Source organism: Glossina fuscipes, unplaced genomic scaffold (assembly GCF_014805625.2).
Source record: "Glossina fuscipes isolate IAEA_lab_2018 unplaced genomic scaffold, Yale_Gfus_2 2, whole genome shotgun sequence".
Taxonomy (NCBI): Eukaryota; Metazoa; Arthropoda; class Insecta; order Diptera; family Glossinidae; genus Glossina; species Glossina fuscipes.
Genome location: NW_023998416.1, coordinates 32393689 through 32408400, shown reverse-complemented (window position 1 = coordinate 32408400; position 14712 = coordinate 32393689). Strand labels below are relative to the sequence as shown.

General features: G+C 35.1%; 1 protein-coding gene across 1 annotated transcript in view; it reads left to right on the top strand.

Annotated features, from left to right (window-relative positions):
* Positions 1 to 3052: 3052 nt before the first annotated feature.
* LOC119634262 (early growth response protein 1-A) overlaps positions 3053 to 14712 on the top strand; it is a 45616-nt gene continuing 33956 nt past the window's right edge. Inside the window, exon 1 of the mRNA XM_038028340.1 lies at positions 3053 to 4768. The gene's annotated coding sequence lies outside the window, so the exon portion shown is untranslated. The remainder of the gene's footprint in view (positions 4769 to 14712) is intronic.

The window sequence follows — 14712 nt, the reverse complement described above, 5'->3', positions numbered from 1 at the left end:
TACTCATTCCACTAATGACCAGTTTTTTAGTTACAACCGGCGCTTAGCTTCGATTTGGCTAAACTTAAGCTGTTCGCGGATGCAATGTTATTTTGCACAGCCTTACTCAACTGGAATAACGTAAATGCTATAGCATTCATGTAAAAGAGATCAAAGGGACGTTGAGAGAACCCTACCTCCTTCTAGGACGCAGAAAAAACAAGTACAAATTATGGTAAGGCATCGGCCACAGTTTACCCATATATCGGCTTTTTAATATAAGGCGTTATATGGAAAGTGATCGGAAAGGTGTTTCTATCCGAACTGCTTTCAAAAGGATTCGTCTTTGGACGAAAACACGTCTATGTACCATATTAAATCAAAATATCCCAAAAATTGCAAAAATAGATTGCACACAAGAATACACTAATAGACAAGTTAAGATTGATTCAGAATTATTAATGAAAGGTGAGTCTATCTTAAGTTCTTCTGGGTGTTGCATACGGCCACAGGAACGCAATATATCCTTGTACGACAACTGCTGTAGGATATAAAATAATATGGAAAAATCTAATGAATGAGTTAGTGAATCATAATAATTAAAAACGAGTGAAAACATTATAGTCGAACCAGGCCGACTGTTCAATTCCCTATACCACGTTGTCTAACATAATTCTTATTTTTGCTATAGAATAGAAAAATGACAACCTGTTTTTACATGAAGCTACTAATATGGAACTGTATAGTAAAAACTACAACCCTATGCAAGTAAAGGCTTACCTTTCGTAAGAATCGTTGTTGCCAAAAAGGTCAAAAATGGAGGTATGTGCTCAAAAGTCCGAACAGTTCATTTTTATATGAAATTACTAGTAAGGGTCTATTTTCATCACAACATGTTAAAATTTAATCTGTTCTGACCTATAAAGGGTCAATTCTTGTGAAAGTCTTCATAAAGGGTAGGATCCAAAAAATAGGCCGAGACGGTCCAAATTGGATACAGTTATTTTTTTTTTCTCTACTATTATCATTTAAATTTCAACATAAAGCATTGGAAATAAGACCTTTTTGTCATACGAACTGCAGTTTTTGTTATATGAGAGGGTTCAAAAAATTGCCCGAGCCGGTCTAAAGTTTTCACCCCAATTTAAAATGCCGAAATATTATTACTTAGACACTTTTGTCAAGGTATTTTGAAAATTGCAATTTTTTCCATATGACGGCGTTTCAAAATAGGGCGTTATCTGTGAAGGCGTCGAAAAAGTGGAGTGCGTCAAAACACGTGCATGTACCAAATTTCATCAAAATATCTCAAGAACTGCATCAGACGGACAGATAGACTTAAATTGATACAGAAACATTTTATGATTCGATCGCCATAATAAAATGTGATTCTATCCTAAGCGCTTCAGCGTGAACATGTATCCGCACAAACTTAATATATCCTATACCACTTGTGCTATCAGATGTGGAACATCAGCGTTATATAAAATTAAACGAAAAATACTTAGCGTCATATTTGCAACAATAACAGCTAGCGCTACAGTGTTCACGTACGCGGAGAGGTTAATGCCGAAGTTATAATTTTACAAAAATTTTACAAAATTACGCATTCAATTTAGTTGATTTTTTATCTTTGCAGAATGCTAAAAAAATTTTAAAGGTAATTTCTTCTTCCCGACATGGTTTCTACAACCGCTAAAAGAGAGGCACGCTGGCAGACACAGATATACGTGGAATTGTATGTGGTATCCAAAACAAACTGAGTGCAACTGTGACTCCGCTAAAGAGAGGCAGATTTTTACTAATATGACTGGCAAAGTGCAGTTATATATTTGTGAGAAGAAAGTAGTTTGAAAAGTTAAAGGATACTTTTATTTCTCTCGAAATATATTACGATGTTCAAGAATACCTTATGGTCACCGCTTTGAAAACTTTCGATTAAAATCCATTGTAAAATTCAGATTGGCGTGATTTCAAACCTAATAAGTTAACTTAGATGCGTATTAAACGGCTATACTAGTTCTTTTAAGAGCATTGACTCTCAATATAGAATTTTCGATTTTTGATGCATACATTCGGTAGAAGCATAGCCATCTTATTGGCATTTCTAAGAAGTTTGAAGCCAACTTTTAATTTAATTAAACTCAGAATAAATGAACTAAAATGCAATGTTATTTCAATCGGCAATTGTAGTAGATGTGAAATACCTCCCGAAGCTGAAGCATTAGAAAAATGTTTGCAGGGTTATTGCCAGCTCTACTACTTTGCGTTACAATTTTACTCTTAATGCATTTACTTGTGGATCTTAAATTTAAATCAAACGTAACCTCTATCTCAATTCCTAAGCCAGGTTAAGAATCCAAACTCGTTCTCTCTCATAATATGTGCGCATTGTGTATATTTGCAAGATGCTCTTCTAAACACTTCGTCTCCGTTGTACATATATATATATATATATATATATATATATATACACAACAACACTATGACAATTGGGCGGAAGATACTCCACCCAATTTCGGATGCAAAGGCAACAACAACATGTACCTACAAAAATACAATATTAAACTGCCTCAATTGGAATGCTAAAGCACTGCTACACAATGGTACAATCGGTTAGACGCCATACGGCCGCGCGACTGCTGTAAAGGACAATAAGTGGCTCCGCTCTTCTATTTACAATTCATTCATTGAGTAAAACGAAGTGAAATAAGTAAGTAAATAAGTATGGTGAAGGTACGATGTTCCGCGCTTGTTTCTTCTACGAACGGATGGATGCAAGTACTTTGCAATAATTGCAATGGGAAGCTTCTTACCAGACGTAAAGACATGGCTTTCGGGTTGCAGTCTCAACAACAGCGTGAGTAGCGGCAGCTAACGTTAACAGCATAGGTATACGGTATTTTGTTGTTATTATTGTTGTCGTAATGAATAACTTGTAATTGTAACAGTTTTCGAGGTGGTGGTGAGCGAGCGCACAAACGTTTTATGAGATTCCCCCATAGTTTGTTGTTGTTTGTCTTCTTCTTTATTTGCTAAGCTGCTGCTGCTGCTGCTGTTGTTGTCATTGTTGTATGTGATGGCTAACTTAAACTAGATGATAGATTTGAAGTAAATAACAGCAACAGAAGCTTAAGCAGCGCGTGTGCAGTGTTTAAAGTGTTGATCTCGTTCGGGTGTCTTTGTTTTTTTTTTTTTTAACTATTTGTGTTGAGTGTTGTTGTATTTTGCGTTTGGATTTCGTTTGGGGGTAAAGCTGAAGCGCTAAGATCGTTATGAATTCAGTACTTCATCACGTACCTGTGGAGAATGGTCGCCGTTTCGGGTTAATCCAGAAACCACACGCACACTTATGTACGTACAGACAATCAATAGACAATTGCAACTGCATGTTAACTGTTAACTGCAGTCTCGACATCAACAAAAAAACATACACATACTCGCGCGCGCTCTGGTTTTGTTTTTTTAAAAACAACTCTTCTACAAATAGCGTAATCGGCGATCGTAGAGGAAGAAGACCGCTTGTTGGATTTGGATTTGGATTTCATTCACTGTTTGTTAAGTTGTGGTCGAGCATAGACGGACGTTTATAATTGCGCGTGTGTCGGTCGTCGGTACACGAACGAGATCATCCATCAGTAATTTGAAATTTAATACGCTTTCCTTTAATAGTAAATGTTTGTGTGATAAATTTCTTTAATAAAAACAAAAATTGATAAAGATATAAAAAAAATAAAAAAAATAAAAATAAATAAATAAAAAGAAACAACTGCAACGTGACGGTAAATAGAAAGTGCAAGACCTCGCAACAAATTAAAAAGATATATATACCCAATGCCAAAAACAGGCGACAACGCAGGACATTCTCGTAACCAACTCAAATACTCCACTCAAGTGTTCATAATAGAAATTTTAACGAAAAATGTCTACCACTGGTGCTTATAGTATTTTGAAAAAATATTGATATAAAAGAGTTTAGTGTCATCATTTTTCTCTGGTCGTTCAAACCTAAATGAAATAAAAAAATAATAACTTCTCGCATTCCATCGCTTAACAAATGTTAAAAAAATAAAGGAAAAATTTGAAAAAAAAAAGAAAAAAATAAGAAAGAAAGGCTTTTTGTAATGTGTGCGGTTTTCTTGCGGACTCATACGAACGGATGGATACCTGTTTACCTACCAAACCAAACCGACACAACTTTTAAATTACGATTAGCCACTTCCGGATGCACAATCATCTTGTAAGAAACAACAAAAAGCAATAACCGTCTCACAGCGAAGGATGATGGTCCAACGTGAACGCAATAAACAAATAGGCCACCACTACCTTTCTTCTATCTTATTAAGCGGCATATAAGCGACTATACATACATGTGCATATAGATTTTTATTTTCCCAACTATTCAACATCCTCAACGAACCAATCAACGATTTCACTTAAATCATTTACTATAAAAAATACGAGCAAACATTTATTGCGCCTTGCCTTGGCTTGGCTTTGCGTCTTCCTGTTTCTTCTATATAACAACATCTCTTAAACGGATATCCGTTCTGCAAATAAGTTGAAGCTATAACCGCAGTGTTTGTGTTTACCCTACGTTCATGTGAATATTTAAGGTTGTGAAAACAAGTACCGTTCGTTTAAAATGGATGCAAAAATTATCATCATAATGGCCAAAGCATTTGTTTGACTTGTTTCTCAACGCAAATGCAACGTTGTTGCAATTCGTCAATTGAACGTTACCGACTATGTCACAAACGAAGGCCTGATTTTCTTTAAAAAAAAAAATGTAAGTTTTACCGTTATGTAGCTTTTTTTTTTTTTTTTGTATTTTCGTTTTATTTTTTTTCCTAAGAAATTCTTTAACCGCAAGACCGGATTTACCGTGCATTAGTATATCTGCAATTTATTATGCAAATTATTCCTTTTACAAGTAATTAAGAATTTTTAATAAATATTTTTGAAATTAGAAAAAAACGAGGAAGAGCGCTATTTTTGAAACTTAAAAAACACTTAAAATGAAAAGAAAGGGCTTACGTTTTACACAGTAGTGAGAAAATTGATGATCATATGAAAATCGAAATCATCTGGAAGGATTACGCTTAGAAATAGAGACTTGTATCGACAATTCCCAATCTCCGTGCCCCAATGGAGTGAATGCAAAACATATTGTTAGGGCTTTATAGCTTTGTTACTTGGAAATTGCCTGCAAGTGCGGCGACGATTGTCCGTCGGCCTTTTGTGTGTAAAGAAATGGCCGCTGCTATGTCAAACTTTTAAGTATTTAAAAAATGCTTGTTGTAGGCCTGCTCTCCTGCCGCCTATTAAATCTGCATTTTTCTGCCGAAATGCATGTAATCCCGGATTCGATTGAATACGCCAATCGCGCCCTCTATCACTATATTCAAGAAACGCAACATTTCCTCTCATATGCCAATTTTAATGACAATTACCGTAGTAATATACCGATTCCGACTATTCATCGGTAGTTGTTAAAATACGTTCTATACATGTATACACACATCCTTACATAGCCAAGAAAACAAAAAACCTACAAAGCAAACGCTAATGCTTAAAAACCAAAGTTGCTTTCGTTCCTCTACGTTTGTTCATCCTTTTGCTCTTACTTTCTTGTCGGCTTGCGCAATATTTATACAAAATTACACATTTACACGCATCTCTCATAGTTTGTAAATTAAAATTTTTCGACTATTTTGGTCGTAGTTGTGTGAGCAGATCGCGTGCCCCACCTGATGTTCCTGAGCTGGTGATAGTTAAACACGTGCCTGGTTTTGGCTTTAAGAATTCCTGCGACCGTTCCAAAGCTCTTTTCATCTTTTGGATGCCAGCAAACAGAGATGGGCATACGTACATATGAGGAAACCGCAGATGGATCAATCGATTAAAATTGTTACGTTGAACAAATACACACATACTCCTTGGTTTTTAAATATTCTATGCTTCTTTTTTGCTTTGAAATGAAAAAATACAGAAAGATAGATAAAAGCAATTGTTGCCAAAAGCTCTCCACTCTCCGCACGATTTGCACGTTGCTTTAAAAGATAACATACCTCTACGCGCCACCTAAAAGCGTATAAAAGTTTTTCTTCTTTTTTCCGTGTGTACCTTTGTAAAAAATCCTTTCCATTCGCATTGCTTAAGAGACACAAAAAGGAAGAATGTTGTCTTCCGTTTCTCCTAAACCTTTGTCCTATTACCTTAAGGCGACCTGAATGAAGGAAAGGTAAGCAGGAAAAAATCTAACAAGAAAATGTGACAGCAGAGCCGTTGAAGGTGTCCGTCGAGCATGGCGTGTACATTCAGGATTTTGTACATATACCTAAAACGAAAGATATCTAACAACAATAGGCTGCAATTTCAAGATAATCCAAGAAGATCCCTGCTGTAGTGTATTATAAACCCAAAGTGCGAATTCGCTGAATAATATGTAATACGAAGCTTTACATATTCATTAACAGAGGCTTGAGTAAAGCAAATTTAAATTGTATCTTCGGCATCGTTTGCAAACTCGAGGGTATTATGGAGTATCCACGACTATGTGTCAAGCGCATGTATTCTTGCTCTCAACTTTAGAATCGATTATCTCTAAACAATCGTCTTCAGGCCCACAATTGAGAAAATTTTACCCTAAAGAGGATTCGTAGTATAGTAAGTATTGAAAATTCCCTAAGGAAAATACTTTGGAGGGATTTTGAGATTTTGTTTAGTAAAAAAAAAATATGTTTTTAGTCCCACTCAGAGCAATAATGGGTAAAAATCGCGGAGGTGCTCACAAATAATTTTATTTGCCTTCTAAAAAATCACAAGATTCTGGTTGCAACGCACTGCGGAAGTGTCCAGGGTCCCATGAATTTTTGAGAAAGCGTGGGTCAGGGACCCACTCGCTGTCAGGAGTGCCTGAGGGTAGATATGACACAACATTGGTGTTTTGCAGATTGGTGCTTGCCAAGATCCTTCGGGCGGAAGCTTGCATATTCACGTAGATGTGGAAATCGCGGTGGAAGCTAGTATTTCCACTCGCCAGTTTGAACGCAGCAGTTACGCAATTGATCGATTTGAACGCCGTCAGAATTGAAACCAACATTCATTAGTCGCGATAAAAGCTAAAGAGTTTAACAAAAACCTTTGTGTTGCTAACAGCAGAGATAGTGTTATTAACAATACATAAATATTTTATTATTATTACTATTTATTATTATTATAGAGGAAACTTTTCACATTTCACTATTATAGAGGGAGGTAACAAACTTATTAGGGCATCTCACCAGACCGTATGAAATCATCGCACTGACAGGTGACTCTTATAATTGCTTATGCAAAAAGAGTAGACATTTGCTAAATTATGGAGCAAACATTCTCCATCATCCCAGGTTTTCAAAAATTGAATACGAGGATGTTCGCGAACTAGAGTTAAGTATACGTTTGGTGTCCCATGTAATTATTTTTTACAACATTAGAAGTTATAACAAAGCGAGATTAACGGACAGCAGACAAGATTAGCTAAATCGATTCAAAATTTTATGCCGATCAAGAAAGCTTTATAATACATATGCTATATGTACCCTAACACGGTGTTATAGCAATAAATCAACTAAACGTATCACTTATTTTTAAGTGGCGATTAGAAAAGGCAAGAAGGTATTGAATTGATAAAAATCTTACTTTAGTTATTTTCCTCGTCATAAAATGCCGATAGAGTTTAATTTCTAGATAATAATGTGCTTATCTAGGCAGAAAGTGTATCTGGAAGTCAACAGCATCGTAACCTTTTCAAAGAGTAAAAGTCAAGTGTGTTCTTTTAATAGTTAACCCTTCTGCACACAGAGTTTCACTCACCCTAAACGTCTGCAAAAACTGAATTTTTGAAGGGAAGAAGAATGAAATTACTTTACTATTATTTTTGTTGAGATGTTCATTTCTACGAATCTATTTGTCATGGAAGTTGCCCACTTTTTCTACACACTAATGCAAAAGTTTCATTAAGAAGCACCCTTACTACTACTAACATATCCTAAATTATATTTAGCCAGATGAGGATATTTTTAACCTCTTAAGCCTGTAAAGTATGAATATATTACTTGCTGCACTGTGTGTATAGTTCAAGTGCGTCTTGACGATGCTATTGCTTGCACATAGGTCACAAATAAATAAAGGAATACTCGATCTATGTAGAGGCCTCCTAATTCTTATGCGTGAGAGTAGGAAGAATATTAGGTAGTCTGCATATTTCTTGCAGTTTTTCACTATGAAATGAAATATTGTTTTTTTTTACATAGGAACAAACATGTTGTTTTGGATGAATAAAGTTGTTCTGTAATTTCATGAATCGTTATATGTCGATCAGCAACCCTTAGTTGATCGTCATTAATGTGTTTAGCCTACCAGAAAACGGTAAAGCTTTCACTGAAAATTTCCGTAAACCAATTTTGGCCAGTGAGCATCAGTTCCATACACATTCACCTCTATGTCCTTCTGCAGCTCTTTCACCTTTTTTGAATTGAAAAAGGAAAATGTGTCTTCTATGTTTAGCTTCATCTTCCATGTCTTCTTTACCTCTTGCCACTCACCGCGCAACCGATTATTTTGAAAGTTTTTTGCAAAATATACACAAGCCTGCTCCATATAATCACATATACCTTTAAGGCTAATTATCTGTGTAGCTACCTGAAAAAAATTACTTTAATTTGATGTCGGGAGAAACCGCAAGAAGTTTCCGGCCCACCTAGTAGTAAGAAAATACTCCCATTTTCCAATAGTGAGTGTTAAAAGTACTGAAAATGTTGTTGCAAATGTGAATCATTTCGAACTCCCACTCAGTTAGCAAAATTTCAAAGGAAAATCAATAAAGTTTACATTAGCATATCTAACTGCCGATATGCAACAAAAAAAACCAATTTCAATATACTGAGTCAATTTACAAAACATTCTAAGGCAACGACAGATAAGTTAATAAGTATAAAACTAATGGTAAACCTAAGCTTTATATTAATATAAAGTCGGCTGATTTGTTTCCAATATAGGCAGATAAGGAATGCGCCGGGTTAATAAGATGATATGTACGAATTTTGAGAAGAGCCGCGTGAACCTTTTTCTATTAACCAATTACCTCTGCGTCAACCTCGTTTAGTCGTCAAAAAGAGAATGTTATGGGTAATACGAAATCAAGTTGTAATGAAACGGCTGGACAAAATGACACAACTATTTTTGAAAATACATTATTACAGCACCGCACAATTAGCTGGTGGATCATTATAAGCGAAACTCAAACCACAAACGTAGAGCTGAAAATTAAAATCGATACCGATTGCCTACAAGTAAAGGTGGTCTTCAATTTCCCAGCTTTCCAATTAACAAGAAAAAAACGATCAGGAATACCAAAGCCTCCAGCTGATAGGGATGATAGCTTACAGCTTACACAGCTTTTAGCCATCTGGACGTGATAATGAAACAGGATATACTTTCCTAATTGATGGAGATATGTTTAAAAAAACTAGGCGTTTTATAACGGATGGTCAGATCTTGACTTACATATAAACAATTTGTGTATAAATGGTTAATCCGCATTTACTTAAGCCTGATAGTATTATCTAATTACAAGAAGAACACGCAAATACCGCAAGAACAGTAGATCTGAGATTCGGTTCAAACATGATAAAAGAAAATTTGCTTAAGAAGCTAAATAATAAAATTAAAACTATTAATTTTAGTTGAATTTTTACTTTCCCAAAAACGAAAAAAAAAAACACAGTATACTGTGCAGTAAAATTATTGTCGAATGAACGCAGAAATCAGGGCGTATTAACTTAATTTCCACAAATAACATATATATATGTACACAGCTACGTGTAGTTGGCAAGCAGACAAAAGACAGTATTATTATTATTATATCGCATAATAAACATAAATTAAAACATGAATTTTACAAGCTTTTAAACAAACACGCTTCAAAGCCCACCACAAATACGGAATCATAAAAAAAATACTATTGGTAACAAAAATAAGCCAACACATCTTTTGTTAAATAAACCAGGGCGGATACATATTAATTCTAAAACGAATCTCAGATACTCGTCTTTAGACTACAGCTTGCGGAGACCGCCTTAAAACGTATATAATTAAAATTTTTGCTCTAATAAGGAAACGAAAGCAAAGAAACGGACGGTTGCAGAACGTACCAGTAAGAGAATAAGGCGAACATTTGCTGAAAATGTTTGCTAACTTTAATCAGCAGGTTTTAATATGCGCATGCGTAGGATGCCGTTAGTGAAGTTAGATTAAATTTAGTCGCATGCAATTGCAGGTCTTCGCGCATAACTTATTACTATTTATATCTTCGATGGGTTAGTGCTTGGCCGCGGTACCGGCTTAAATTTGTAGTGCTGCTTTCCAAGCTTCCTGCAACAAGAGCCAGATGGTTAGTCAATCTTCCAGTAACCCCTCTTCCGGAACAATAAGAAGCCATATTTTGCGTTTATTACTTGTTACAGAACTTTGTAACGAACCGTGCCTCCACTTCCGATTCTAAACAGAGAGTGGGATTTCATGATGCATTATCCGTTCGAAAATTTGCATAATAATCGATGAATGATTTTGCGAAAATTCTTCGCTTCGTTAAACATTTTGTTTTCCTTTTTTATACCTTACGCTACTTGCGGTACAAGGCTATTTCAACTGTGTGCGAATCTATGCAAGACACAGAAGGACTTTGGATAGACACTTTTTCTATTGTACCAAAAGTCTTTCGGGATCGATCTACAGCCAACAATTTCTAGGATATTTTCATAACATTTGCTACAACGTGTTTTGACCCAAGGAAGAGCGCTAGTGAAAATGGCTCAAATCGAACCATTTCACACGTAATGCTCTATTTTGAAAAGTCGTTGCTGTCAATAACTGCGTTAAGCGAGCTGGAGTTTTATGTTATTGCATGTATTCGTTTCATAATAAAGTTAGCACGCCCATATCGCATTAACGCCAAACACGCAGCGTACAAAAGCATTAAAATCTTTCCGGCAAACTCTCTCTTATTTTTATTATTATTATTATTATTATTATTATTATTATTATTAAACTTTAGAGTATTTTAGATTTTTATTATTGCAATATTTTAGGTCAATTTAAGCTTATTTCTGCTATTTTCTGTGACAAACAAAGCAACAAAATGAGCATACTTTCATTCATCTATAATAATCTATATTTATATAAATATATACACATACTTACATCTATAGATAATAATCATAAACGTTCAAATAATGCAAGTGATGCAAATTATTTGATTATTTTAACATGCAAATGAAATGCATTGCAATTCGATAACATCGAAAGCAACAACAACAACTATAGTAATTCGTATACCGTTTGATATAAAAATTGAACAATTTTAACACCTCCAAACAAACTAAAGCTGTAAAGACAAATTTTTGCTGCTTACACACTCAAACGCATTCAAACATTCAAACACATATGGCATCACGTAGATGGCAATACGTAGAGTAACGTTATGATTATTTTACAGAGCACAATAAAATTCGCATTGCCTGCTTACCTGCCTCACTATATGCCTAGCTTGCTAAAATGAAATGTCATCTGCATTGCAATCTATTTTATGATGATGTCGTGGTCTCCTATTTTTTTTCGTTTTTTATGATGAAAAATACAACTGTTTCGATTGATTGGATGTATACGAGTTACATAAAACTGTACTGTGCAAGTAATATAAAAATAAATAATTTAAATTGTTCGTCGTCCGTCTGAATGCACGTACAACGTTTGACAATCACATTTTCACTTGTTTTGCATACGACGCAAACTCTTCAAACATTCCAGGGCATGAAACTTAAACGATTCAATTTCACTGGGACATGTAGTGTATGGTAACATTTTCCTTTCCACTCCCTCCTAAGGAAAACGTTAATTTTACATTACGTTTTTATTAGGATTTTCTAAAAACATAAAGATGTTTACATTTTCATGCTAAAAAAACTCATTAGAAAGATTAGCTTTGTTCTTCCAAGACTCTTAATTTAAGCAGAAAATCTCATAACATACGCGCAGGTCTCAGAGAAGTTAAGTGTTGTCATCTGTGTACCCCTGTACTCCCCTTGTTGTCACGGGCTTCATATTTTTTTTGGAAACGCAAAAGAAGCGGAACTGTTGCGTACTTGGTTTCAATTCCTGGTACGATGGACCATACTTTAATTAAGATTGTTGTGTGAAAGCAGCTGTATCGGTCAGATATCTTCAAGGCTACGGTCGCACGACTACTCCGCTTTTCCTGCTTCTTTCTGCTTGACCAGCATCGTGTTTACAAAGACATAAGGGGCATGGTCAGAGTTTCTGGTCGAAAAGTAGAAAAAAATGCTTGCTACGTAATTTTGAAAAAGAGCCAAATCGGTCAAATGGCACGCCTACCACTACTACATAAAGTGAGAATACCTCTGTTTCTCAAAAGGAATAAATTGGTTTTTTCATCATTATTCATAAACTACAGCAAATAAATGTCCAACAATTTGTCCCCATACTCTATTAGCGATGCTGTAGTACTTGTAGAAAAATGTCAAAAATTGACCGCACCTGCCCAATATTACAGTGTAAAAAAATTGTATTTTTTTCAATACCTTCACAACGAGCAGGAACAAGCTTCAAAAACCCTATCAAATGTAAAAATTCTTGACCAGTTTCAAATTTGAAATACATCTAAACATGTCTCTCGTCTGTCCATCTGTCCTTCTGCCCAACTGCGTAACATCTGTAGTAAATATACCGCCTGTAAAAATAAAGATATCGTCTACAAATTTTCTTCCTTTTCAAAATTTGAAAACAAAGGCAGCCTCAGGTTATGTTGCATACTGTGGTCGGTTCCTTCGACCGATTTGGCTCAATTTTAATACCAGCCTGTATGCAAGAACTTTTGTGCCAAATTTTAAGCTTTTTTTTTTTGGCGACTAGGAAAATGTTTAACAAACACATTACACAGAACAGACAGGCGAACAGACCGGACAGACGAACGTGCTTAGATCGATTGACAGGTTTTAGGGTCTGTGAGGCTTTCGTCTGGGTGTTGCAAACGTTTTGACAAAATGAATACACTCTTTATCATTTGGTGAGGGGTACAAAGAGGTAAAATATTATGCTCTTAATTATTTAAACTTTGGTAAATTTGAAATCTTATTGTGGATGCGAGAGCCCGTAACGTAACGTACGAGAGAGATTCCGTCTGCGCCATTCTTTTTATACCGATCCACGGAAAATGAGACTTTATTCGATTTGCCTTTCCCTTTACATCGATTATAAACATATCTCAGTGGTTCCATAAAGTATACCCACTCAAGGTCAATATTATATTCTGGGTCGATTTAATCATTCATTTAATCTTGATGGGACTTGCATGCGCTCGTTTGTCTTCTACTGTTCAAATGCTTCGCGGATGCACACGAAGAATAATTCTGCAGAAAATTTTGGTACAAACATTGTTAAGACGCATTGAGAACGCTTACCACCTTATAACTAACAAGTCAAAACGAAAGTGTTGGTGGAATCTTCTTAAACATAGATTTACAAAAGTGAACAGAAATTTCTCATTTTTTCTTCTCATTAGGAAAAAAGTTGGCCAAACTCAGCTGACGCATTTTCGCTGCATCCATCGAAACTTAAGTTGACAAAGTCGACCTGCAAAGAATTTCTCATATGCAATCACAGAAAAAACCAGTGAAACTGCTTTTCTTGCAGTACTTTGACAAGAAATTCCAGAAGGATGGTAGAAATGTTTATCGTAATGCTGCCTTGTAATAGGAATTAGTCGAGCCGAGTGGGGCATAAATTGGTTTCATACAATTATGAAACTGTTCCTTAAAACCTCATTGCATTCTAGACTACCTGGCACTTGACTTATCGACAAAAAGAGCAATGACAGTTTTCTAAAGCAGTCGTAAAATTCTTATCTGAATCTTTATATGCATATGTGTGTGCATACGTTTCATTTTTACTTTACGCATTCCGCATTGTAAGTTGATCTCATTCTCATTCTCATTCCAAAATTAAAAAATTTTTAATTATACCTTGTAATAAGTGGAAAAACTGAAAAACGATAACAAAACAACAAAAACCAAAATAAAACGATTACACTACTACTCGTAAACGTGAATATCATTAAAATGATTAAATTTTTCCGGTTAGAAATGCAATCATCCAGCATTTACGCTCTTTTACTGATTACATCTCATTTTACGTCTTGCGAAGCTATGAACGCATTACAAATTGCGAGCACACATATGAAGCTATGCAGTAACGAGAATATGAAAATAAAGCGCACTATTTTTATAAATGAAAATCCGACTTGTTAGCGTAAATATAAAAAAGAAAACAATTTTAAAAGAAATCCCTTATAAAACGAAAGTAGAAACGACTGCAACGATAACCAGATCGAAATCGTCTACTATAACACGCACTTTCAATTTCATTAGGTTGTGTTAATTATACAAAGCCAAGCGTCATTTACTCACAATGACAAGAAGACTTTGAATAAAAAAACGGTAAAAACTATTAAAGAAAATTACAACACCTGATATTACGCAGCCACGATAGCAGTAAAAACGCAGTTTAAATAAATGTAAGCAGTGCAGCAGTAAGCAAAAAAAAAGTGCCTCAGTTAATTCACATTAAAGTACAAGACTTCTCCACAAATGTGTAGAAATTTATTTGTTGTATATA